A 24,474-nucleotide genomic window follows, 5' to 3' on the forward strand; every position below is an offset into this window, starting at 1 on the left:
AAAACCCAATTCACTCACTCTTCTGGTATCTTTTGTCATCACGGTAGATTTTTCCACTTCATTTGCAACTTAAAGTCCAGAATAAAACTGTTGTGTGTATATGGTACTCTGAAGAGCCACATGTGGTTTAGCTTGCATGCAACCAAAAAAGACTAAAAAAGTTGATCAATGATCAACATGGAGCCCAAACAGTGTTACTGAGGAGTCTCATAGAACCCAATCCTGCAGGGCACTGAGTATCTTTAAGTCCCATCAACTTCAACAAGAGATACTTTGGATCTTTTGGTTCCCAGCATTGGCAAAACAAGCTATGTCACTTTGGCTGGAGCCTGGAAGGTAGGGTCTTTACAGTTAATAGCTCAGGCATTGTCTCTTACCCAGCCTGAAATGTTTGTTGAGAGAGATGCTACCTTAAACCATTGTTTTGCTTTCCTTCCTCTGAGGCAAGGGCAAAGGGGGCCCGAGACCATGGGGAAGTGGCCCAAGGAGATCTACAGAAGTGTTAGAAGCAATACAATGAGTGGCAGCCATCTACAGACTCCCTGGTCTGGGTTGCAGAGTATTGGGTGGGCTCGGGTCAATGTTATCGTTAATCTTTTCCATCCATGTGTGGATTTTTTCTATCTATGTGCAGAATAAATTTGTATGTGCACTGAGGCATATGCAAATGTACACAATCAGTGGAACAAAAGTCCTAGCTGTAGGTATTCTGCTAATCAGCTGGGTGGCATGTGACTGTCTCCTGAGCAGCTGCACAAGTGCACAGCTTACAGGGAACACTGGGCCGGGTCTTCCCCCACTCTCCAAGAAATAAGTGGCTGAGCTGAGAGACTGCAATACAGATCTCCAGAAGGGAGAACCCGGACAGTGACATAGTTGGAGGGCTATGTCCTGAAGAGGATGCCACGTTCCTTGGAGTGATATGGCCTCATGAGCAGAAATGTGGTGTTGAGGACCCTCCAGAAGACCATGCACTTACAAGCTAATACCCAGGACAGTCAGAAGGAGGCATTGCAGTTGTGAGTAGCACCCTGTCTGGTTTATAGTTCAATTGGTGCAGTGCTGACAGACTCCTTACCTGGCCACCGGTGCCCGGAACCCACATGGAGGAATGGCAACAAGGACTTTGCATAGGCTTCCCCATCCCACCGCAACTGCTGGCTCTGCAGCTCCCATTTGCCAGATACAGCACCCAATGGGAGTTGTGGAGGTGATGCACAGGGACAGAGGCCCTGCACAAAGCGGCCTAGCCACACCTCTGCCAGCCCTAGGAGCAGCAGGGACATATTGCTGCTTGTAGGCAGCCACCCGAGGTGAACGCTGCTCATTTCTGGCACCCTGAAAGCCCTCTGAGACCCCTTTTGCAAACTCCCTCCCAAACCCATCATGTCCTATACCCCAACCCTCATCCCCAGCATGAAGCCTGCTCCTGGATCCCAAAACTCTCATCCCCAGCCCTACCCCATGGACTGCACCCCAAGTCGGAGTCCTCAGCACCCCCACACTCATTCCCTACCCCAGCCTAGATCCACCTCCTGCATCCTGAATCCCTCATTTTGAGACCCACCCTGGAACTCGTATCCTCAGCCCAGAGCCTGTACCCCCTCCCATACCTCAATCCCCTGCCTCAGCCTAGAGTCCCCTCCCACATTCTGGACTCTTAGTTAACCAGAGCATTTAAATAACCAGCACCAGCCTCTCTCCTCATCCCATGAAAGCACTCATCTCGCTAAGATGGAACTTCCTGAAAATATTAAGAATTCACTCAGCCAACCAGATCCTTTTGAAGTATTACTGAATTTCGAGCACTACTGAATTTCACTACTGAATGTTTGCCCTGAATATTACAAATGTCTTACACTTCAAGTAAATACAGTAACTCTCACATGCAGGTATTTGGCAAAGACCTCCAAAATCTAAGTGGTGGCCACAGGATCTGTTGAGTTAGAGTTGGAAGCTACACAGAGAACAAAGAAATCCCTGTTACAGGGCTTAGATTCATGGCCAGTGACCATGTGACTCCTAATATGTACAGACTGCACACTCAAAACATTGCAATCCACCTTTTGGAAACGGGCACCAGCTAGCCCCATAAATTATGGAGTGTTTGGTGAAGGGCATGCCCTGATTTCAGTAGCTTCTATCATTATTTTCTGATTGGACAGCTGCTGAAGACCAAACTTGGCAATAAGTATCATTTAGACATTCCTTTTGTGAGGACTCTTTCCTACACGATGAAGCCGGAGCCACGCACAGGTGAAACCCATATCAACATCAGACATCTTCTGTCACTGTGCCATTTTAATTAGAAGTGAAAAGACAAACAACCCATTTAAAAAGAAAACTAATCACATCTTTGAAAAGAAGGGAAGGGTTTGATGAGATGATCCCAAACTCTAAGCTTTTTTGGTTAAGATATAGAATGCTATAGTTCAAAGTAATTATTGCATCGGTTCTGCCTAATTAGGAATGAAATTAGAGGTCATAATAAACAACAGACTAATAATTCACTATAGAGAGCCTGACCCTACTTCAACCTTATATCTTTTCTGTAATACAATCAGCGGTCCCAGCTCATCACCCTGAGCTTTACCAGACAAGGCAACACTCTTCTCTGTTTTAGGCTCTGCAGGAACCTGTAAGGTATGTCTATACAGCAAAGTTAATTCAAAATTACTTTCCTAGCGTCTACACAGCCAAATAGCTATTTCAAAATAAATTTTCGAAGTGCCTGTGCCAACTCAAAGCCTGCCAGCCCACATCTAGCAGTCACTGACCCTGACCCAGTGGCCCCAAAACATGATCCAGCAAGCCATTGGCAGCCAGCCCTTCACTACTCCTCAGGAGCAGTCTGCCAGCTCCCAGGAGCCTGCCAGGTCCCGGAGAAGGCGGGTGCCTTCCTGGTCCAGGGTGGAGATCGTGGACCTTATTCAGGTTTGAGGGGGATGCCTCTAACGTCCATGATCTCCGCAGTAGATGGAGGAACACGGATGTCTATGGCAGGATAGCTGCCAGCCTGGCCACCAAAGGCCACATGCGAACCCAGGAGCAGGTTTGCATGACAATCAAGTTGGTCCGGCGAAACCCCCACCCCTAAGCCCTGAACTTCCTCCCCCCCTTCTTCCCTTTGCTTCCCCCTTCTAGCTCCCTCCTCCCAGGTTTTCCCCTCCCCCCTCCCACCTCCTTTCCCCAGTCTCACCAGAGTTTCATTACCTCCCCCCCCAGTTTTGTTAAATAAAGAGAGTTTGTGTTCATGAAAATACATGTATTTTATTTGACATCAGGAAGGGAGGTTAGGGAGGGGTAAGTGGAAGGACGTGAGGGAGGAATGAGGGCCTCCTGGATACTGACAGCCCCCCGATGGACCTCCCAGATGGCAGGCTGCAGAAAGTGCAGCCAGGCTCGCAGAAACGCGTCCACGAGAAGCACCAGAGTTCCCAGGGGCAGCTCTGGCTCCATGTTGCAGAGTGCTGTGGTGTCCCGAGTGAGGGCAACCAGAGCATGCAGAGACAAAATGCTTTGCTGTCCCTCATTGAAGTAGAATTCTCTCATTCTCAGGGAAATGTGAGAACTGGCTGTCCAGGGGGGTCCCTTTAAGGACAGACCTCAGATAGCCTCAGGCAGCAGCCCCACAAAGTAAGTCCTGACATGGTGCCCTGCCGGAAGTGATTCCAGCCAGCCTTCAATGCGATTCAGAGTCCACTCAGTGTGGGTGTGCTATTTAAATAGCAAAATGCTATTTCAAAATAACACTGTAGTGTAGACATACCTTTAGTGAATTAGTAAATTAGACTAAATTTCCTTTCACTCCCAAAGATCCACTGGGAAAATGGCACTAACTCCCTCTCCAGGGCCCTTTCTTCACCTAGTATAGAATGTCCTCGTGATGGTAAGCAGGAGTTCACCTCACAAACTAGAAGTGGATAAAAAATATGTTGGAATATAAAGTAGCATGTGCAGCAGCACATCTCTGTTATAGTAAGGAAGAATGGAGGTTTGAGAGTAATTCATCACATCTCCAAGAAAGAGTAAGGAATTTTAGTGACTTCTTATTCTTACCATGCTTCTCCACATTGTAGTTCTTCTGGTTCTGCGCCTGCCCTCTAGTCATTAAATAATCCAAACATAATATAAAAGAACCTTCCTCACAAGAATTTGAAAACCTCCTATTTTGTCATGCATTCACGTGGGAATTAGATTTCCTAAATCCTGACCAACTTCATTGGACTAAAACACCTACTGGGAAATATTAACAAAAATATCCATTAAGAGGCCATTCAGATTCGTCACGGTTATTACAGAGGCAATAAAAAAGGAGGTAAACAGCTGTTCTGAAAATTAATATGGTCTTGCTTATTATTCATATAGTTATTTAAGAAATCATTTTGTTATTAAAGAAATTCCTGATTGCAGTTTTTCTTAAAATACAGTAATTCCTCATTTAACACTATAGATATGTTTCAGAAAATGATCGTGGTAAGTGAAAACGTGTTCTGCGGGGTCAATTTTCCCATTGAAAATAATGGAAAAGGTGGGGGTTGCGTTTCAAGCGGTGATGTCTGTTGGGACCGGGACATAAGGTTGGGGGAGAAAGGGGACTGGGTTACAGCAAGGAGGGGAGGTATTTGGCTCTGGGGAAGGGAAGGGGAGGAGAGAGGAGGGGAATTGGGTTGGGAATATGCCCTTGTGATGGGTCTGCTGGGACCCGCACTGCGTCCGGCAAGGGGGGTCGCCAGGGAACTGTGCGGCGAGCAGCGAACCCTCCGCTACTTTGCAGGAAGGCGGGGGAAGCCACCGGCAATGGGCCGGCTGGGGAAATCGTATTATTCCGGGGACGGTCGTGTAATTAAAAAAATGTTCCCTAAAAAAAAAATCGTGCTATTGCGAAAATGTATTAAGCGGGCACATCTTAAATGAGGAATTACTGTAAACAAGGACAATTTTAGTAACCACATTACCTGGTTCATAAATCAGATTTTGGCACTTAAACGACTGTTTTCCACTGAGTGTCTGTGTGACTGTGACGAGTGATTTTATTTGGGATAAACACAACATGAAAGAATTGAAGGTCCACTACAGAGTTCTACCAGGGTTTTCATAAGCCTTAGTCTAAATAGATTGCTACAGAATGGGTTTTCTTCAGATAAGCCCAATAAAGAAATCAAGAAGGCGCTTTCAATAAGAACTAGGGATGTAAAATCCCATTTTAAAAGTTAACTGGTTAAATGTTACAGTTAACTGGGATCCCACAGGCAGAGGGCTGGCCTGTGGTGCACCCAGTCAGGTGATGCTTACTGGATAACTGGTAAGGGTGATGCTTACCATGTAACCGATTAACTCTTTATATCCCTAAAAATGACTCCACCTCCCAAACACAAGGATAAAACACAGTCTTTGATTCCTGGCTTCAAGCTAGCATAAATTGAAGGGATAACAAAGAGGTCAGCTCCACAGTTTTTCCTCAGTATTTCTGATATGGTCCTTTGTCCCAGGAGACTCCCAATCTTTATTACTCTGTCAGAAAAGAAGATTTCTTCTCCCCCAAAGAGAGCCAGCCAGCCAGCCAGCCAATTTCTGCCTTGTTTTAAAAAACATCTCTTAAAGATCAAAAAAGAGTGTTAAATCTTTCCCTTTACTCACAGAATCACTGGTTTAAATTCCGTGATCTGTGTTTTGCAGGAGACAAACTACATGATCATCATGGGCTCTTCTACCATTAAAATATATGGAAAAATATGGCACAGGTCTGCATTCCACATAAAAGTGATGCACAACAGTCGCCTTACACTGGGAATCTCTGCTCAGAAGCCTGCCAGAGCAACAGATATTTTTAAGTACAGCAGGAAAGAATTTTACACATTCACATCACATTTTTTTAAAACCCATTTCCATGATTTCATTGTTGCTATTAAAGCGGATGGCGTTTCCATGGCATTTTTGAGTAACTGGTGATCCTGCTGCTAAACTAATTCATATTAATATACATTAAATAACTCTCATTAACACTTAACTACAGCAGCAGCTTATTTAGATGGCATCCATCAACACAGTAGCTGGGTGCACAGTAACTGGCTTTTATTGAAGTATAAAACAATTTTCCTGCCCAGTGAGCTTTACCCTATACTACCCACGTAAGTCCACTATACACTGATGACACAAAATTTCCTTTTAGCTTCCTGTGTGTCTTCAGCATACTTATTATTGATAAATTCTATAGGACTTTCTAATCATATGGAAAAACTACTGTTTCCAGATCTATCAACAGTGTATATATATATATATATATATAAATATTTTTAAAAAGAGGACAGTCTTAATTTTGTATATTTACAGGTCAATACAGAATTCCACAGGAAGCTTTTGGTAGAAAGACTAACTCGCATATTTTCTTTCCATGGGGTTGCCCATGCTGGCTTACGCTTAGTTTCTCATAACTTGTTGGGTTTTCTGCATTATTTAAAAGGTAACTGGTATTGTCCAATTAATTACCAGATATTTATCATTGTGCAGTACATTTTATTTTAGAACATCCCTCTCCATAGCATTTTAGATACCACTGTGGCAAATTTAAAATTAAACAACTATCATAAATACAAAGGCAAAACTAATGAAGTAGCAAAGGAAAATATCCAAAACATCACAGGATCACAAAATCAGAGAGAGATCTGCATGCTTAGATGGAGTGAAAAACCGTATATAGGGGGCAACATTAAGTTAAAGACATCTTTATATTTCCTTTAATTTCTGAACATGGGAAAAGGTGTTCTGAGGCAGCTGCTCATGGGTAGTGAGAGCCAAACCCTTACAGTCTGTTATTACTCTTTAGAATACTGTGTTGTCGCACTGGGTGATGGTCCAATAGCATAATATCACCTTGCAAGTCACGCTAATGTAATTTTAACCTGATCTTGGAAGGTAACTATGAATGGTTATTGATTTATTTACTCTGCTCGGCACCATTTCAGAGAAAGGATGTACCACTGATGATATCTTGAGATACCAGGCATTTTTCTACCTTTCCCTGCCAACTTGTGTGAACTCAAGGCTTTGGCATTGACTTATCTGAATGAAATTTTAGTACTTGATGTAAAAGGCAACCCCTGGCATTCAAAAAGCATGACTCGGTTCCTCAAAATTGTGAGTTTTTTTTAATCTTTGTAATTTATATGATATCTGGGCTCTTTTTGTTTATTTTCTGCTATTTGATTCTTTAGGGTACAAACAAGAAACATTTAAATTTTTTATAACCATAATGGCTAGAAACTTATTTTTTTAAAATGAAAGCTGAGATTTTTGTTTATTTATTGACTCCTGGAGCTGGAGCTTCTGGGAAAACACCGAATATCACAAGACTTGCAATAAAAATCTGATGTAGCTAGAAGACCAAATAATCTTCTCGCAATATTGTATTAGCTACAGTGTTATTTCTGTTTCATTTCATCCTGGTTTCATAAATTCTAAAACTCAACACTGAAGTACCAGCAGTTAAACACACATGCTAATATGCATCTTTGGTTAACAAAGCTGGGATACAAACAACATATGACATCTCCAAATTTCCCTTCCAAATGTTAACTCAGCTTTAAAAATATTTCCAGGAATCAGAAATAAAAACCTCAGTTCACAGAACCAAATCCAGTGGTCTAGTGTTTCAGGGAAACAGCTCAGTAGGGCTGCCGTGGTAAAAGCATGCTAACCTTCTCAAGCCACAAAAAAAGGACTATAGTTCTTTTATTGAACCAAAAGCATTTAAGTAAAAAAACATAGCTACGCAAAAAGCAGTTGATGCAACCACTTAAACTGAATAGCGTAGGCAACTAGCAGATGGGCTCTGGTGGCCAAAGGTAAGGATAATATGTAGATTACAAATGATCACTTTGCACCAAAGCAATGAATAGCACCTCAAAATTACATATTCAGAATGTGACAGAAACCATTTCAAATGCAAAGCAATGCATTAGAACTCAGAGAGCATCTTCCTTTATCTAGACAGTTTTCTAAAAGATTCTGCCTGAAGTTCTATGGCATCTCTTTCCCTCCCTAATATAACTAAGTTTCAAGAGCCCAATAAATCTTATTGTAAAAAAAAATAAACTCCCAAGAGACAAGCCCAATTGTAGGCTCTGAGGTTTTCTTCTGATCTAAAAGAATAAAAACCCCAACATCAGCCTGGAAACAGACATTTAACTACACTGCATATATGAGTGCTGATGTATAAACAAATCAAATTCAATTAGAGGCAGGTTTCTTCCCTTCTTAGGTTTTGTTCTATGGCACGCAAAAATGGATTTTTGGTTCAGAATCCCATCCATTCCTTTCAGCAACTGCTTAAGTCCCTCTGGGAGCAGGTCTATTCTGATTTTTCTGTGCAGGTTAGAAGGAGGCAGGATGTGGGAAAGTCTTGCTTCTGTGTTGAGTGGTTTGGAGGAGGTGGGGCTGCTCCATCACCAAAGAGGAGGATGGCTAAGACCACAGATAGTTCCAGTTCTACATTGCAATCTGAAGGATTCCTTTTCCTTTCCCGCACAATAGGGAGTTACTCCTATTACACTTCCATGAGAGATTTTTCACCTGTAAAGACTCAAATATGGCCACAATAGGGCCATTACAGAAGAAGTCGCCTCTTGGGAAACATAACCTCCAGAGAGAGTATAAGGGGATCACAACCACCCTGCCAGATGGAGAAAGGTAGAGAACCACTGCATTACAGAGATGGTTGGCAGGTAGCACCAGAGTGAGGCATTCTTTACTCATGGGGCAGAATAAAGCTGTTGTGGGGATGACAAGGATTTGCAATTAAATAAAGTCATTATTTTACCACTTAATAGCTTTTCCTAACCATGCTATACGAATGATTTTAAGCTGTGAAGAAAAATAAATCAATCCACTTTTGTAGTTCATCTTCATACACTGCATGTATTTCCTGTAATGCTATAATTACACATGCACAATGCAGGTGCCACCTAAGACAGCAAGCTGCTACTGCAGTCAGCTCTTTTCGTGGCATGCATCTTGCATACATTGTATGTTATTAAAAATGCCAGGCCAGTGAGTTTAGAATATATATTATATATGTCAGGGTGAGTCTACACAGCACCCTTAGCTTGAAATAAGAATTTGCGCTATGAAAATTATGATTGAAATTCAAAATAAGCTATTTCGAAATTTGGTGCATCTACACAGCGCCTAATTTTGAAATAATGCGCTATTTTGAGACATTCCTTAACCTTCGAGGAATGAGGGTTACTGGGATGCCAAAATAGCATGCCCATTATTTTGAAAAATATTTTGAAATAACGGGCGTCTTGTTAAGATGCAGGGTAGCTATTTTGGGATACCTCTGGTATCCTGAAATAGCCATGCAGTGTAGACATACTCTAAGATAATAAACACCAGCTTGAGCCAGGCACTGCTAAAGCATCTCAAGGCTAAGCTTCAAGGCCTCAAATGTCCACCTCCTTCCCTAACGTTTTCTGCGTTAGGATTTCTTCTAGTTGAAGGCCACGAAGTGTAGCAAATTTGTGATGTCCCAATGCGAGAAGGTAAGATACAGAGAATAATTAAAAACCAAAAACAACCAACCAAAACCAAATCAACCCAATCCTAATCCCACACTAAAGCTCCAATTTTGTCCTAAGAACTGCAAAGGTTTCATCCAGCAACCACTTGGAACCACACGGTAGTCAATTGGGATCTGCTTGCACAGTTCTCAGTGCAGGACCAGGGCCTCAGGTTACGTCTAGACTACATGCCTCTGTCGCCAGAGGCATGTAGATTAGGCTACCAGACATAGGAAAATGAAGTGGCGATTTAAATAATCGCCGCTTCATTTAAATTTACATGGCTGCCGTGCTGAGCCGACAAACAGCTGATCAGCTATTTGACAGCTCAGCGTGATAGTCTGGACGCGTGGGTGTCGACACCAAAGGTATTTGTCGACCACCCAGGTAAACCTCATCCCAGCATACCTGGGTGGTCGACAAATACCTTTAATGTCGACACCCGCGTGTCCAGACTATCGCGCTGAGCCGACAAACAGCTGATCAGCTGTTTGTCGGCTCAGCGCGGCAGCCATGTAAATTTAAATGAAGCGGCGATTATTTAAATCGCCGCTTCATTTTCCTATGTCTGGTAGCCTAATCTACATGCCTCTGGCGACAGAGGCATGTAGTCTAGACGTACCCACATTTACACCTATCATCCTATAAATTAAAGACTCTGGGCTTTTGTCACAATATAAAAATATTATGAATGTAAAGGCAACATGGCTCAGTTGTTAGGAGAGTGAGGCTGGAGTAAAACAAAATGGAAAAAAATCAAGTTACTTACCTAACAGTAATCATAGTTATTCAAGATATGTTGCCCACACAGATTGCACTTTTGATGTACAGGCAGTCCCCGGGTTACGTACAAGATAGGGACTGTAGGTTTGTTCTTAAGTTGAATCTGTATGTAAGTCGGAACTGGCATCCAGATTCAGCCGCTGCTGAAACTGATCAGTTTCAACAGCGGCTGAATCTGGACACCAGTTCCGACTTACATACAGATTCAACTTAAGAACCCCAGGCGTCCCCAAGTCAGCTGCTGCTGAAACTGATCAGCAGCTGATTCCAGGAAGCCCGGGGCAGAACAACTCTGCCTCGGGCTTCCTGTAGTCAGCCGCTGGTCAGTTTCAGCAGCGGCTGACTTGGGGACGCCTGGGGCAGAGCAGCTCTGGTGCTGCTGGGTTGGTCCAGTAGCGCGGCCGCTCCTCGGCGCTACTGAACCAACCCAGCAGCACCCCAGCTGCTCTGCCCCAGGAGTCCTGATTCAGCCGCTGCTGAAACTGATCAGCAGCGGCTGAATCAGGACTCCTGGGGCAGAGCAGCTGGGGTGCTGCCGGGTTGGTCCAGTAGCGCCAAGGAGCGGTGCTGCGGGACCAACCGGCAGCGCCCCACCTGCTCTACCACAGGCCCCGGGCTTTGCTCCACGTCTCCCTGGTCTGCTGGGGGGGGGGGCACTAGCTGCGTCCCCCCCAGCAGACCAGGGAGACGCGGAGCAAAGCGGCGGAGGACCCGGGGCTGGACCTGCGGCACTTCCAGATCAGCGCCGCGGGTCCGGCCCGGGTCCTCCGTCGCTTTGCTCCCCGTCTCCCTGGTCTGCTGGCTCTCCCAGCAGACCAGGGAGACGGGGAGCAGCTTTTCTCGCCCCGGAGGAGGCGGGCGGCGGGACCAGGCGTCCCGCCACTCCAGTCCTCCGGGGCAAGAAAATCCCCATTCATAACTGCGCATCCGACATAAGTCGGATCCGCGTAACTCGGGGACTGCCCGTACATGAAGCCTATGCACTCATTTGGAGATTTTTGGCCAGAAGTTTCTGTTTGGGTCATGTCTGTGCCAACACAGAAGCCAGGTAATAAAGAGTTCTGTAGTAGTAGGGAAGGAGGCAATTGTAGAGTATAAAGACATCCCCCCAATATAACTGGTTCCCAACTGGAGGGGTTATAAGTGAGAAGTCCAACAGACTGAATGCCGCTTTGAACATAGCAGTCAAATTTAGTGCCTTTCAGAACATCAGGGCTGATTAGACAATATGGCAATACAGGCAGATGGTTTGAAATTTGGGGTGTTTTCTGCATAGTTCAGCCTGTTTATCCTGTGTGGAATATGGCTGCCTCTGATACAGTTGGGAACTAAAATTATTTATTTCTGATGCAGGAATGCAGACTCCTAGGGACCTCTAAGACCCATAAGAAAAATCATGCTTAACAATTAGCAATGCTCCTTTGCAGGTTTGATGATAAAAAATTTTTTTTGGCCAAATAAAATGAGTTGAGGTCCAAATTCTGACCTAACTTTTCTCTTTCTTAGGGTGAAAATTCTTTAATTTTCAGTTTGCTAGAACAAAAAAAAAATCCATTCCAAAATAAAAATATTTATATAATATCTTCCCTCTAAAGAGCGTAAGAAACATTTCAAGCATTAATGAGCTAAGCCTATCCAATCTCTTCTAAATTGATTATTATTAATCTGAATTTTACAGAGGGGGAAACTGAGACAGAACTAGATATAAAACTCAGACTCTCCTCAGAGCCAGTCTTATATAGCCACAAATGAGCAAGCACACACAATAGAGGAAAATATATTTCCATAAGGAAACGTTTCACTTTCAAGTGGTTGTTATTAAAGCCGTTTAAAAGGTATGTAGGAAAACCATATAAAACTCAGTGGATTTGGGTTTTTTATTACAATCTTGAACCACAGACTAAGCTAACAAAAAAAACCCACCCCTCGTTATCACAAGCTCTGCTGGCTATTCTAGGTTAATTTTTGCACTTTGTGTCAAAAAACAAGCACAATTAAGTTTCAAGCAGTTTCAATGCAGAACCAGGATTTGCTTTTGACATTCATCTCAATGTGACACTCAAAACTCCAGGAACATAGGATGATAAACCAACACCGATCAGAAGGGAAGGCAATATTTTCCTGAACCACTGCAAAATGAAATCTCTATGTAGTTCCACAGTGTTAGTCATTACAATAAGTGAAAAACATCTCTCTTCAAATGTGTGCAAAGTACTAGATAGTAATGATTTGAAACCTAGTTTCTAATAATCTTTCTCTTTCGATTTTCTTACTCCAAGATACTTGGTTTCTTCCCATGTCTCTTGCTCCAGCCAATGTGTGGTTGTTATAGTGATGAGAAATAGGGATGCAGTTCCTGCCATGTTTTGCTTCATACAGCTATCCTAGGGATTAGAACATATTATTACCAAGCAACACCATTACACTGAATTCAGGAACATGCATTCCCCCTCTACCACTTGTCTTAAAGGAACAGTGCATATTGTAATTTCTCTTCCTCCTCTCTTGTACCGCTTTTGTTTTTCATCTTTACTTCAGTATGATCTTTGCCATAGAAATAGCAAAGAAAAAAAATCAAATGACCAAATAGTTGTGAAATATAAAGAATGCTTTGAGACATTACTTCTCATCAATAAAGAAGTAAAACTTGCAAAAATGAGAAGTTTTTATCTTTTTCAATTGATTAACTTGGTGCAATCACCCACTGTATTTGGACTCAGCACATTACCTGATTTCTTAGCTTTGGCAAAGTTTGGTTTGTATTTCCACGGCAAGTTCTGGTACCAGAACCGCATTCCCCAAGAGCTTTGATGCTGCTGCTTCCTCCATAAAAATGGCATCAGATGACATCCGACTATACCAAAGTGTCTTTTCTGCCATGGTATTCAGCAGTGGAATAATCTGCAGGACACATTGTGCTTATTCAACATGTGCCTCTGTTAGGACAAGAGATTTTCTTCTGGCTGCTTTGTATTTATTACAGGGGTGTGAAACAAAAAGCTGCCTATGCCTGCTCTGTTATCCTGCTGTTAACAGGCTGCTCAATAATTCAGTTCTGTCTCTGTAAAGGAAGTTCAGGTGGCTTGCTACTTGCACAAGCCATTTAATAGTGTGCAGCAATGATGCTTAAAGTGTCCCATATTTCCAGGGGCCCCTTTGGTGCTCACTCTTTTGTATTCCAATGGCCAGCAGCCACAGCAGTTCCTTAACTCTTTGGCAGCCAAAGCTCATTACCATTTTCATGTAATTAAACAGCACTGGAGGTTCTCCTCATTAGATTATCACTGCAAATTGATGGTTATTTGAAAGAACAGCCACAATAGGAGACAAATCACTGGCAACAGATAAAACAAAAGGATGCACACAAAGCTCTTTAATTAAACTGCATGAAGGGATATGAATGCTAGTAGAGATTTTAGTTACCCTGCTGAGCCTCTGTCTGATTAGCTACAATGCATCTGCTTGGTTTCCTAGTCTCCATCTGTACTGCTAAAGAGAAATTTATTCTGGCTATATCAGTTCAGAACAAGATGACTCAAAGATGTCAGTTGCAGATAGGCTAATGGTTACATATGTTGACAGAGTGTTTCTAAATAATCTTTGCAGTGTTGACATGAAGAATCATCCTCTTTACATATAAACTGCATTGAACACACACACACACACACACCCGGCAGCTGTCTTTAACTCACAAGTAGTCAGGACATTGAGGGTGTGTCTACACAGCACTCTAAACTTGAAATAAGAGTGTAGCGCAGATTGCATATCTTATTTCGAAACTATTTCAAAATAGCTTATTTTGAAATTTGGCGTGTCTACACTAGGGCTGTGAAGGCCTAGTCAACTATTTGCTTCCCCCCCCTCCCCCCCCTTCGCTGCTTCTATCAGAAAGAGGCAGTGGGGAGGGGAGTAAGGGGAAGAAGGGGGTACTTCAAAGCGGCAGCGCCGCATGCAGCCTGAGGCCAGCTGCGGTGTCTTAAGGCCACATGCGACATTTCAAGGTGGCAGTGCTGCATGGAGCTTGGGGTCAGTGGGGGAGTCTCCAGCTGATCCCAGATTCCACGCAGTGCTTCAGCTATGAAATGCTGTGAGGAGCCTGATGCCAGGCTCTCCACAGCGTTCCAAAGCAGTAGCGCCACATGGAGCCCGGGGTCAGCAGTGGAGTCCTCAGCTGACTCTGGGCTCCATGCAGCTTTTTCGCCTTTAAAGTGTAGCAACAGCACTAAGACTGTTTCGCCACTTCAAAGGTGGAGGCACCCTATCGACTACTTGATGCATTTTGCATGGACTATTCAATTAGTCAATTACTCGCAATTTAACAACCCTAGCCTACACAGCACAAGCCAAATTTTGAGCCATCCCTCATCACTCATGCAACAAGGTTTACCGGGATGGCGAAATAGCGCATCCGTTATTTCGAAAAATATTTCAAAATAACAGGCAGCTTGTGTATCCCGAAATAGCTGTGCAGTGTAGAGAGAAAGGATTCTCTCTCTATTCTTAAGGCTCTTTGCACCATATACAGTTCTGACACACATTGCTCCCTGCAATATCCAGGTACACAAGCTGAGGTCTGCAGTATGGACAGAGAGAAAAGCCTACACTATTGATTGTAAGGTAATTCAATGCAAGTCAGACTATGTTACTGAAATTTGACTTCCAACCCAACAATCAAAACTAAACATGTCATGGAGCTTTTTGCAGGAGATACCATCACAAAAACCAATAGGGTGTTCCCATTCAGGTCAAAATCTGTTAAAACATATTGGTTTTTAATCCATAGGTAATTGACAGTGCATCTCTCAGAAACCCACTGTGCTGTAGAACATCAGTGCTTATTAGTATTAGGGAACCTTAACAAGTAGATTATTAGATGTGTGTAAACTGTTACCTCTGCACAGCTCACCGAGACAATGAAAATGTGTGAGTTTGACATAATCCATGAACCACTAAATTATTAAGATCAAATATGCCCTAATGTCAAATTAAAATCTATGCATTAAAACATGACAGATTCTATCTTGTGCATACTATAGTGCAAATGCAGAAACACCAACCCACCAGAAACTGTACATGCTAGTTAGTATGTCTATATAGAATTTCTTTTTCTCAACTCCTGAGGACTTGGGGCTGATGAAGTGAAGTCTTCCTCATCAATTATGGGGTCCTGAAAATAACCCCATTTCTGTCTACTTTATATCAATAAAATTCTCCAACACTGCCAACATCCTACCGCCTGGGAAGGATCCATCAAAACTTTTATTTATTTGTCCATCGAAGTATCTGTCGAATGCCACAATGTCCCTTTCTTAAGGAATGAGCATATTAGGCATGATTCTCCATTTCCTTGCAATGCAAGCTGGGCAAAATGGGCATAAATTACTACCATCATATGGTAACATTTTACATTCACTTTGTACAGGTGCAAATGACTACACAGAATGTAAGGCAGTTAAAATTTCAGGCCCATTGTCTCTGCAGTACTCCCTAGCCCTGTTTTCCCATTCTGCAATCTGAAGGCCAAGACTAGATTTTTTTACATTTTGATTTAATTAATAATTTAAAATACATTTATGCAAAGCTCTAGATACCCAAACACAGCATTAAAAACACAGTTAAAATTCAATAGAACTAAATAACTAACAGGAACTCAGCCACTACAATGTCTCCTTCCTGTCCTTCCATTGACTAGGAGGCAGATCCTGAGTGTCCTCCAGAGCTGGTTGAACAAAGGGCCCCAGCAGGGCAATGAATAGCACTGTCAGCAGACTATCAGATGGGGCACACACTATCACTTAATAAAAATCTAACCAATAATTTTATTTGGCAGTGACCTTAGCAATTGTATTACAAGTCCTTAGGAGTTACTTTGCAGCCAGACTCAGTCAAATGCAGAAACGCATTCAGAATGACAATCTTACATACTGGTAAAGCTAATGATCTAGGACTAGCTACAAATGTAATCTAGCTATTACAGTAATGGGAAAAAACCCTCTCCCCAAACATATAAAAAAGACCTAGATGCAATGTTTTTAAATCTAGTGTCTGTGTCACTCTAAGTTTTCTGATATTTCTTTGAGACACTTGGCTTCTTTTTATAGCCTCTAGCTCCAGTCAAGTTGGAGTGTCTGGAGAAGTGATGTAGGTCCTAATATGTCTCACTGTATGATTGGAATTACTAGGAAGTTATTATTACAATTAATAATTTATATTAATTGATGCACAATCGTTGGGTATTGCCCAATGGCAGATAGAAAAAGTTAGAATTCCTGGTGCAGACAGCATATTCCTACCATCAATGAAAGGGAGGAATTAAGATCAGCATTACCTCTCCAATCCATGCGACTATTTTATACTGGTGTGAACAGCTGGCACAATTTGCTCTGATTTTATTTTCTGTTCATCTTTCAAACCAAGCCATGCTGTTGAAACTGATAATGAGGTGGGTGAAGTAGTACACGGTTGGGTTAGACTGGAAGCCAAAGCCTTCTTTTAAAAAAAATCTCTTACCTCTGATGTGTATTATGCAATCCTGAAGAGAAGAGTTGTGAAGCACACCACTTTTACTAGGGACCACTCGGATTCTGAGGGCTGCCATTAAAAAGAACAGTAAGGCTGGCAAACTTTGAGAAGTGGCATGGCAATACTTTAGCCTAAAAGGGTTTTCCAAAAAGAGGTCTGAACTGTGGCAGTGCAATGCAATGCAATCAGAGGAAAGGGAGTACAGTGCCCCTGGTGTCTTGTAAGTTTATGTGTCTTTGCCAGAATAAAAGATGAAAAATGTGATCAGAAAGACTGCATGATATGGTTAGTTCCTTGCCACTAAAGAATTTTTAGATTAAATACTTCGGCTAGGTGAAAGACTATCTGAAAAAGCACTTTTTGGAATCATGTTCAATAGATTGTTTCTGTGTTTTTTCCAGAGCAGAGCAGAGCCACTGGTTTTGCTTAAAAGTTAGCTTGGAAATCCCCATATGTACTGATACTTTTGGAAACGGCAGTTAAAAGGCACTAAGGATGGCAATCAGAGCTATGGACTGCTTTATCCTACAGAAAGTCAAGCACCTGCAGCAGCTACAGCTCTTTAGTATGAAAGCTGATCAGAGACTTTTGTCTGCTAGATATAGGGGGAAAGTAGCACTACATCACAAAGCTCTAAACTATATCATTTGAAAAGAAACTGCTCTGAATTAACAAAGAATTGAGCAGGAAAATATTTCCTTTCAGAAATCTAATTCTCAGTTGATTATTTATGTGCTGACATACAGTCTTTCCAAGTAAACAAAGCAATAAGCTGCTATTATGAACCAAGTGAGAAAACAATACTGGAAGGAAACTTATTCTCTTACATAATGGCTGCCCCTCTAATCTCTCACAAAACCACATATGAAAGGAAATCAAATTGGGATGGGCTGATCTATGACCAAAACCTCACTGGAATCAATAAGATACAGCAAATTTCTCTCTCTGTATATATAAGAAACCCTTTTCCTCTGGGACCATACAGTGACATCATTACGTCACTGTGTGTCCCACCTGCCTCCTCCCTCCCCTCTCCCTGGTGCTTAGGGGGAGGAGAGGGTGAGTACCACACGGCCTCCCTCCTCCCTGGTGGTCCAGGGAGGAGCCGGGGCTGCTGCGCACCGGCGTCGGCCTGGCCCAATCCCCTGGCCGCCAGGGGGAGAGAACCAGGCCTGCTGTGGCCTCAGCCCGGTCCAACCCCCTGGTGAGAGAGAGCCAGGCTGGAGGGAGAGAGGAGAGTTGGTGAGCATAGCAAGCAGGTGGCGCAGCCCCCTAATAATATTTAAATCTCTGAGCACTTACAGTGCTCCCAAATATTTCCAAATCAACACCATACAGCACAGGTGCCTCCTCTTCACCACAGGAATATTTAAATTCATGTGTTCCTAAGACAGCAATTCAGCAATAGTTTTAAAAGAAAAGTAATGGAGGCACGCCTGCTTCCTTCCATGGGGTGACAGAGATCCATTTACTACATTGGAATTAAATATGTCTGGTTCAATAATGTACCCAAATCAACCCTAACACAAAAGCAATTTTTTTTTTTTTGCTAGAGAGACTCATTATGTTCCAGTATTAAGTCCAAATTTTTTTGCAGGCACTAAACAACAGAAATGACAACATATTTCGAAGGTATTTTTCACCTGAACACAATATGTACATTCTTAAGGATGTGTCAATACTGCCAGTGGTAGCCTGTGACACTGAACCTCAGAACTCTGGTTGAGAGACTTAGACTGGTGCTATTGTACCAAAAATAGCTGACTAGAGAGCATTTTTAAATTGTAGCTCCGTCTTGGAGGTCTTCTAAAGCTTTGGCCATTTTTAGAGACCTGCTTCATCTCCTTTATATCTGATGTCATTGCCAGCTAGCCAGAGTTTGGCTGACTCTGACCAAATTTAAACAAAAACAAATTGAAATGAAGCAGAATGTATGTTTTTCCTTTTTATTTCCTTACTAAATATAAACAAATCAGCACATGCAGGAAAAAAAAAAAGCAAAATAGAAGGGCAGCTGAGAATTCATGTGGGCACTGCATAGGCTGGGGAAAGCTGACGGCCTACAGAGGCTTTAGGCCACCTTACCCTTTCGGCCACTGGAGTAATTTAAGACAGGCTTAGGGGCCTATAGAATCCTCCTTGGCCTGCCCTATGGGTGTTAGGGTTGCCCGTAATCTCCACAGCACCTTCCCCTGCCCAGCCCCAACATGCGGGAACTCCAGCTTCAGCACCATCCCATACCAGAAGGACCTCAAAAGGCCGCTGTAAGCTGTCTTCTGCAATTCTCTGACCACAGGAAACCTTTCCTAGCCAGATATGGAAATCCTAAGGCCACTGCAGACCTGTACTCAGAGTACAGGGTTCAGAACATGGTGAGGTCCTAGCGTCAGTTCTAGAGGTGAAAGGCAGCTTAGTTTGCAGGTCCATGTAACCATTGTCCCGTCTTCTGGGACTGCCAACAGTGCTAACAAGTTCTGATAATTCTTGTGGTATAGAACCTATCCAACAGAAACCATTGAAAACCCACCAAGTTCACATCATATAAAGAACTGAAGAATCACAACTGCAGTTTTTAATCACTACACCTAACTTCTGCCCCCTTAGTCAATTTCTAAATCTTCCAAAAATTGTCAAAAGCATGAGCTAAAGACAATATAGATGCCATTTTCAGTGAAATAATTCCTGAACTGTAGCCTTCATCAAGCACATTTTGCTACAGATGTTTCGGAGCTTTTTTTAAAAAACACTTTTGAACAGGTCCTTTTGTCATTTAATACTGCCCCATGCTGACAAATAAAGTGCATGCTAGGAAATGAGCCAACCATACAATACACTTCCTCTCCAAGGAATAAGCATTCACTTACCACCTAACCATAAATGCCTCAGGAACTCCGGGGGCAGGGAAAAAGAAGCAAAGTCTGCTGCTTGTCTGTGCCATTAAGGGAGCTTTTTTCCTTGACTGACACAGAGAATGTGTCTGGATAATTGAACTTTAACATTCAAACAATCTATGCCCTTTGATCCAGCTGCTGCTGTAAGAGATCAGAATTTGAAAGCCTCCTGGATCCCCTGAAAGGCTGTATTTTTGAGTAGCGTGTGCTTCTCTGATTTTTGCCCTCTTTGTAAGAAGACTGATAGCTGGCCACTCCAATTTATCCCTCTCTTACATGAATCAATAACGTGTGGAGGAAGAGATGAACTGGGATGCTGGTCAACACACACACACACAAAAGATTTCTGAGTCAAAAGGGGCATTTAGATGCTGACGACTCAACTCTTGTGACAGCATGTGTAACAAAACCAGGAAATGGCACATCTGTCCTTTCTCATGAACAAGATTTCAAAGTGAATAAAGCTGGAATAAGCAAAGTCCATTCTCACCACCCGGATTCATAAGGTTATAATTGCAATCTTCCTTAGATGTTGCAAGTGATTCACAATAGTTTCCAAACCTCCTTAAAATACCCCTATCATACAATAGCTATGTTTTTCAACAGTACCTGACCATAACTGAAACTGCTAAAAGGCTGCTGCCGAAAATTTTCATCATTTCTCACATATAGGTCTCAAACAGTTCTAGACTACTAGTGAGTGGGACAGAGGAACCACTGGCTACAGTATCTTTCAAAAGTTTTCCTCACCAGTTGAGTAAGAATTCAGTGGTTATTCTGGCTTTGACTTTACCTCAAGTTAAATCCTTATCTCACACCTCACAGATAAAGTTTGTATTCTAGTCCGCCGGACAGCCCTTTAAGAAGATTTTGTTAATAAGAGAACATATAAATGGTTTCAACATTTTGTTAAACACCCCCCTAAAGGCACTAGGATAGCCACTTGTCTCATACTTTAAAGAACTTCCCCTATTTGGTGCCCTATGTTGTAAAACCCATAATACTTTCTGTGTAGACTGTATTCCAAGAATGTGGGTTCCACTGTGGTGAGTAAAGCATCTGCTAAAATAGTTAATATTAGCTCTTGCAGTGCTCCTCCTACAATGCGTTTGGGATTTCTCCTCCGGTTTTATGATGGGGCAAGGGCTGTGAAATAATCTATGCATCTAATTCTTATCTAACGTACTTCAAATGAATTGGGAGTGACCCAACTAGTCTCAGAGGATTTAGAATTAAACCACTGTTAAAATACAGTGTAAAATCAGAATCAGGTCAACTGTGCATGTGCTGAAATATAAGAAGTTTGGAAATTTAAAAAATGGTCAGCAACCAGTTTATTTTGCGATGGTTTCAGGTTGAATTAAAGGCCAGGGAAACACTTTGGGAACAGGCCTGTGTGTTTGAAGAGATGCAGAAAAGCCTGAAGGGGTAGCTATGTGAGCCAGGCTAAGTGATGTGCACTGGGGTTGAATTATACAATATTTCTACAGTCAAAGCAAAAAAACAGACTATAATTGGGTTTCACCTCTCTAAACCACTAGATAACCACAGCCAGGCCAGAATCCAAGTAAGGCTGCTGCAGTATTTCCTGGTTGTTGTGACTCTTCTTCAATTTCTTAATATTACTATAATGGTAGGTGATCAAGCAGTGCCTTGTATAAGAATGCCCTCTTCCTTGCTGATTGCGAGCTGATTGACTCAGTGACTGGATCACTGTTTCCTCTTGCTTAATCCTCCACAGATGAACATGTTTTTTTCTTATCACATACACAGAGGCGTTTATGGTCAATGAAAGTTCAGTGTTGACTTTTATGGCTCATAAAGCCTCTAGCAAATATCCAATTTAATACTGTCTACTGACACTAATGATTTAGTTTTATCTCTTGCTCAGCATCACTATACTGTGGTGTTTGCAGCATTACAAATATCATGGTAGAAAATGACTATAATGCTTATTAACAAACTAGAGATTTTGAAGTGCCCCAAGGACTATGACAACTAGGCACTCTATTGTTACACAGGAGACTTCATGCTTTTTGGAATGTCCACAAGACACTATTTCCTAATAAAAGCCCTAGGACAGTTTCCTAGAGTAAACCAGGTCCTTTGGAGAGGTAACAGTGTTGCTGTCTTGGAAGTAGCCATTACGATCAGAGTCTCAAATTTCCCATAGTGGCTGTTTTAGAAGACACCTCATGTTCCATCAGTCCGGGGAAATGTGTTGATGGTACATAGCAACAAGGAAGTGGCCTCTGGTAGGGAGCAGGATGGGAAGCAATGGCATTCTGATTCCCAGGAGAGACTGCCAGGAAAAGCACCCACAGGTTTGCAATGATTAAAAAAATGTTATTTGCTGAAATGTCTTAGGGACTGAACAAACGTGTCACTTGTCATTAATTCTGCCAGCTTTGGAATAAGAAGTATAAGTGCTGTGATGGGGTATTCCATACACTTTATGAAAATATGCTTCTGAATATGCCATAAGTGGAATATGCTTTATGTGAAAGACCTCATGTCAGATATCAGTGGAAAAGTTATAAGCTACTGAATATGATTTTCCCATGTGTATGCAGGTATCCACTTTGTAGCTCAAATTAGGAATATGGAGTATAAACCTATGTTGTTAATGTAGTCATGCTGAGTGAGAGTCATTAATGGTACTTCAAGGCTATAATGGCCCATTAACAAAGAGACAATGAAGCTTAACCTTCCTGCCTACAATGTGGATTATTCTTTGAAGTATGGGGACAAAGGTCTTGCAGAGACATGAGACCATGTCACCTGATACTGGAATCCATCTTAAACCCTGTACTTTTCCAGAAGTAGCTGGTAGAGGGTCAAAATTAAACAATGGACTGCTGCTTTATGCAAATCTTATTTAAGGGTGAGGTAATTCAAATCAACGTTCTTCTTAGGTACCCCACCCATGATGACTTCTGGGAACATTTAAGACTGAACAGGGGGGAGGACTGAGCTAAGAGCTAAGGATAGAAGGAAATCTGTGAAAGAAACTTATTAGAACTGAGAGGATGAGATATTACATGTAACATCTTTCTTAGTATATTAAGTTTAGCTTGTATGTTCTATTTTGTTTAGTAATCTACTTTGTTCTGTCTGTTATGTCGTATGACCACTTAAATCCTACCTTTATGCTTAAAAAATCACTTTGTTCATGGGTGGTGGGTGAAAGTAGGGCTGGGGGAGGCAAGCTCCCATCTTTGCTCCCAACTCCGCCCCTTCTGCCCAGGTCCCACTCCCATAGGAGCCAAGCCACTCCTCAAGCACCACAGCCTCCCTGCATGTCTCCAGCCTCTCCAGCTCCAAAGCATGGAGAGGGAGGAGGACGCGTGGCCCCAGGCCGCACAGGGAGGGTGGGCAATGTGCAGCCCCAGCCTCCCCTGGCTCGGAGCACAGGGAGGGCGAAGGGTAGGTGGCCCCAGCTTTCCTAGCCCTAGAGCAAGGGGTGGAAGGAGGATGCGTGGGTCCAGCCTCCCCAGGCCGGAGCATGGAGAGAGCAGGCACTCGGGGCAGCAACACTCTGCTCCCAGTGCACCTACAGTAGGTGTTCTGAGGGAGGAGTGTGGGTAGGACCAGGCTGGTGGTTTGGGAAACAGTGCCTTCTCCCACCTATAATACTGGACACCCATGCTTTTGTTTATTAATAAACCTCATGTAAGTAATTGTTACGGAGAGTGGGGGTAAGCAGCTGTGCATCAAATTTTATGCAAAATATGATGAATTTACCTGGGATAAATACGAGGGATATTAACATTTGCTAACCATGAAACCACTGAAAATGGCTACACACAGGCTGGCAGCCAGCCCCCTGGGATGCTTCGGCTGCCGGCCTTGTATAAAAGTGGAGTGGCAGCCAGCTTCCCAGGAGCCCATTTTTAAGCTATCTCCCTGCACATATTGACTCTTGCCTGCTGCTGCACGCTTCTGTCGCGGTATCAGAAGCAACAGTGCAGGATGGCAGGCAGCTCCCTGGGAGCCGAACCAGGAGCCACATGTAGCTGTGTAGTGGTTTGGGTAACCAATGAGCTTATGCTTATCCGTTATGCATTTACATGGTTACACACTTAGGGTATGTCTACACTGCATTCCTCTTTCGAGAGAGGAATGCAAATGCAGCTGAGTTAAATTGCAAATGAAGCACGGATTTGAATTTCTCATGCTTCAATTGCATAATCGCATCTGGGCATGATTTCAAAATACCCTATTTTGAAAAAAGAAATGCTGTCTAGACACGGTTCTTTTGAAAGAAAACCCTTCTTTCGAAATTACGTGTTTAAGGTAGGGCTTTCTTAAGGTTTTCTTTCTAAATAACCGTGTCTAGACAGCGTTTCTTTTTCGAAATAGGGTATTTCGAAATAGCACCTGGACGCGATTATGCAAATAAAGCACGGGAAATTCAAATCCGCGTTTCAATTGCAATTTCACTCAGCAGCATTTGCATTCCTCTCTCGAAAGAGGAATGCAGTGTCGACATACCCTAACATTCCTAATACATACATGGAGGCTGCGCATTTGGGTGCTGACGCAAATCCTTTTGCTTGAGCTTTCCCAGAGCTGAGTTGATCTCTGTCTGTATTATATTGTAGAGGGCTGGGACCCCACCTCTGTGTCAGTGCAGGAGGAGGCCTGAGGGCCTGGCTCAGCAGGACAGAGTGGTGGGGCACACATGTGGGCAGGCAGGTGGGCTCAGTGGTGTTTCA

The 24,474-nt window shown here is 42.8% G+C and overlaps 1 long non-coding RNA gene across 1 annotated transcript in view; it reads right to left on the bottom strand.

Moving 5' to 3' along the window:
- The window catches only part of LOC112545575 (uncharacterized), a 132,942-nt gene extending 108,988 nt beyond the window's left edge, over positions 1 to 23,954 (bottom strand). The window contains exon 1 of the long non-coding RNA XR_003089110.2: positions 19,730 to 23,954. This is a non-coding gene — a long non-coding RNA (uncharacterized LOC112545575). The remainder of the gene's footprint in view (positions 1 to 19,729) is intronic.
- Between the last annotated feature and the right edge of the window lie 520 nt (positions 23,955 to 24,474).

This window comes from Pelodiscus sinensis, chromosome 2, assembly GCF_049634645.1.
Source record: "Pelodiscus sinensis isolate JC-2024 chromosome 2, ASM4963464v1, whole genome shotgun sequence".
NCBI lineage: Eukaryota > Metazoa > Chordata > Testudines > Trionychidae > Pelodiscus > Pelodiscus sinensis.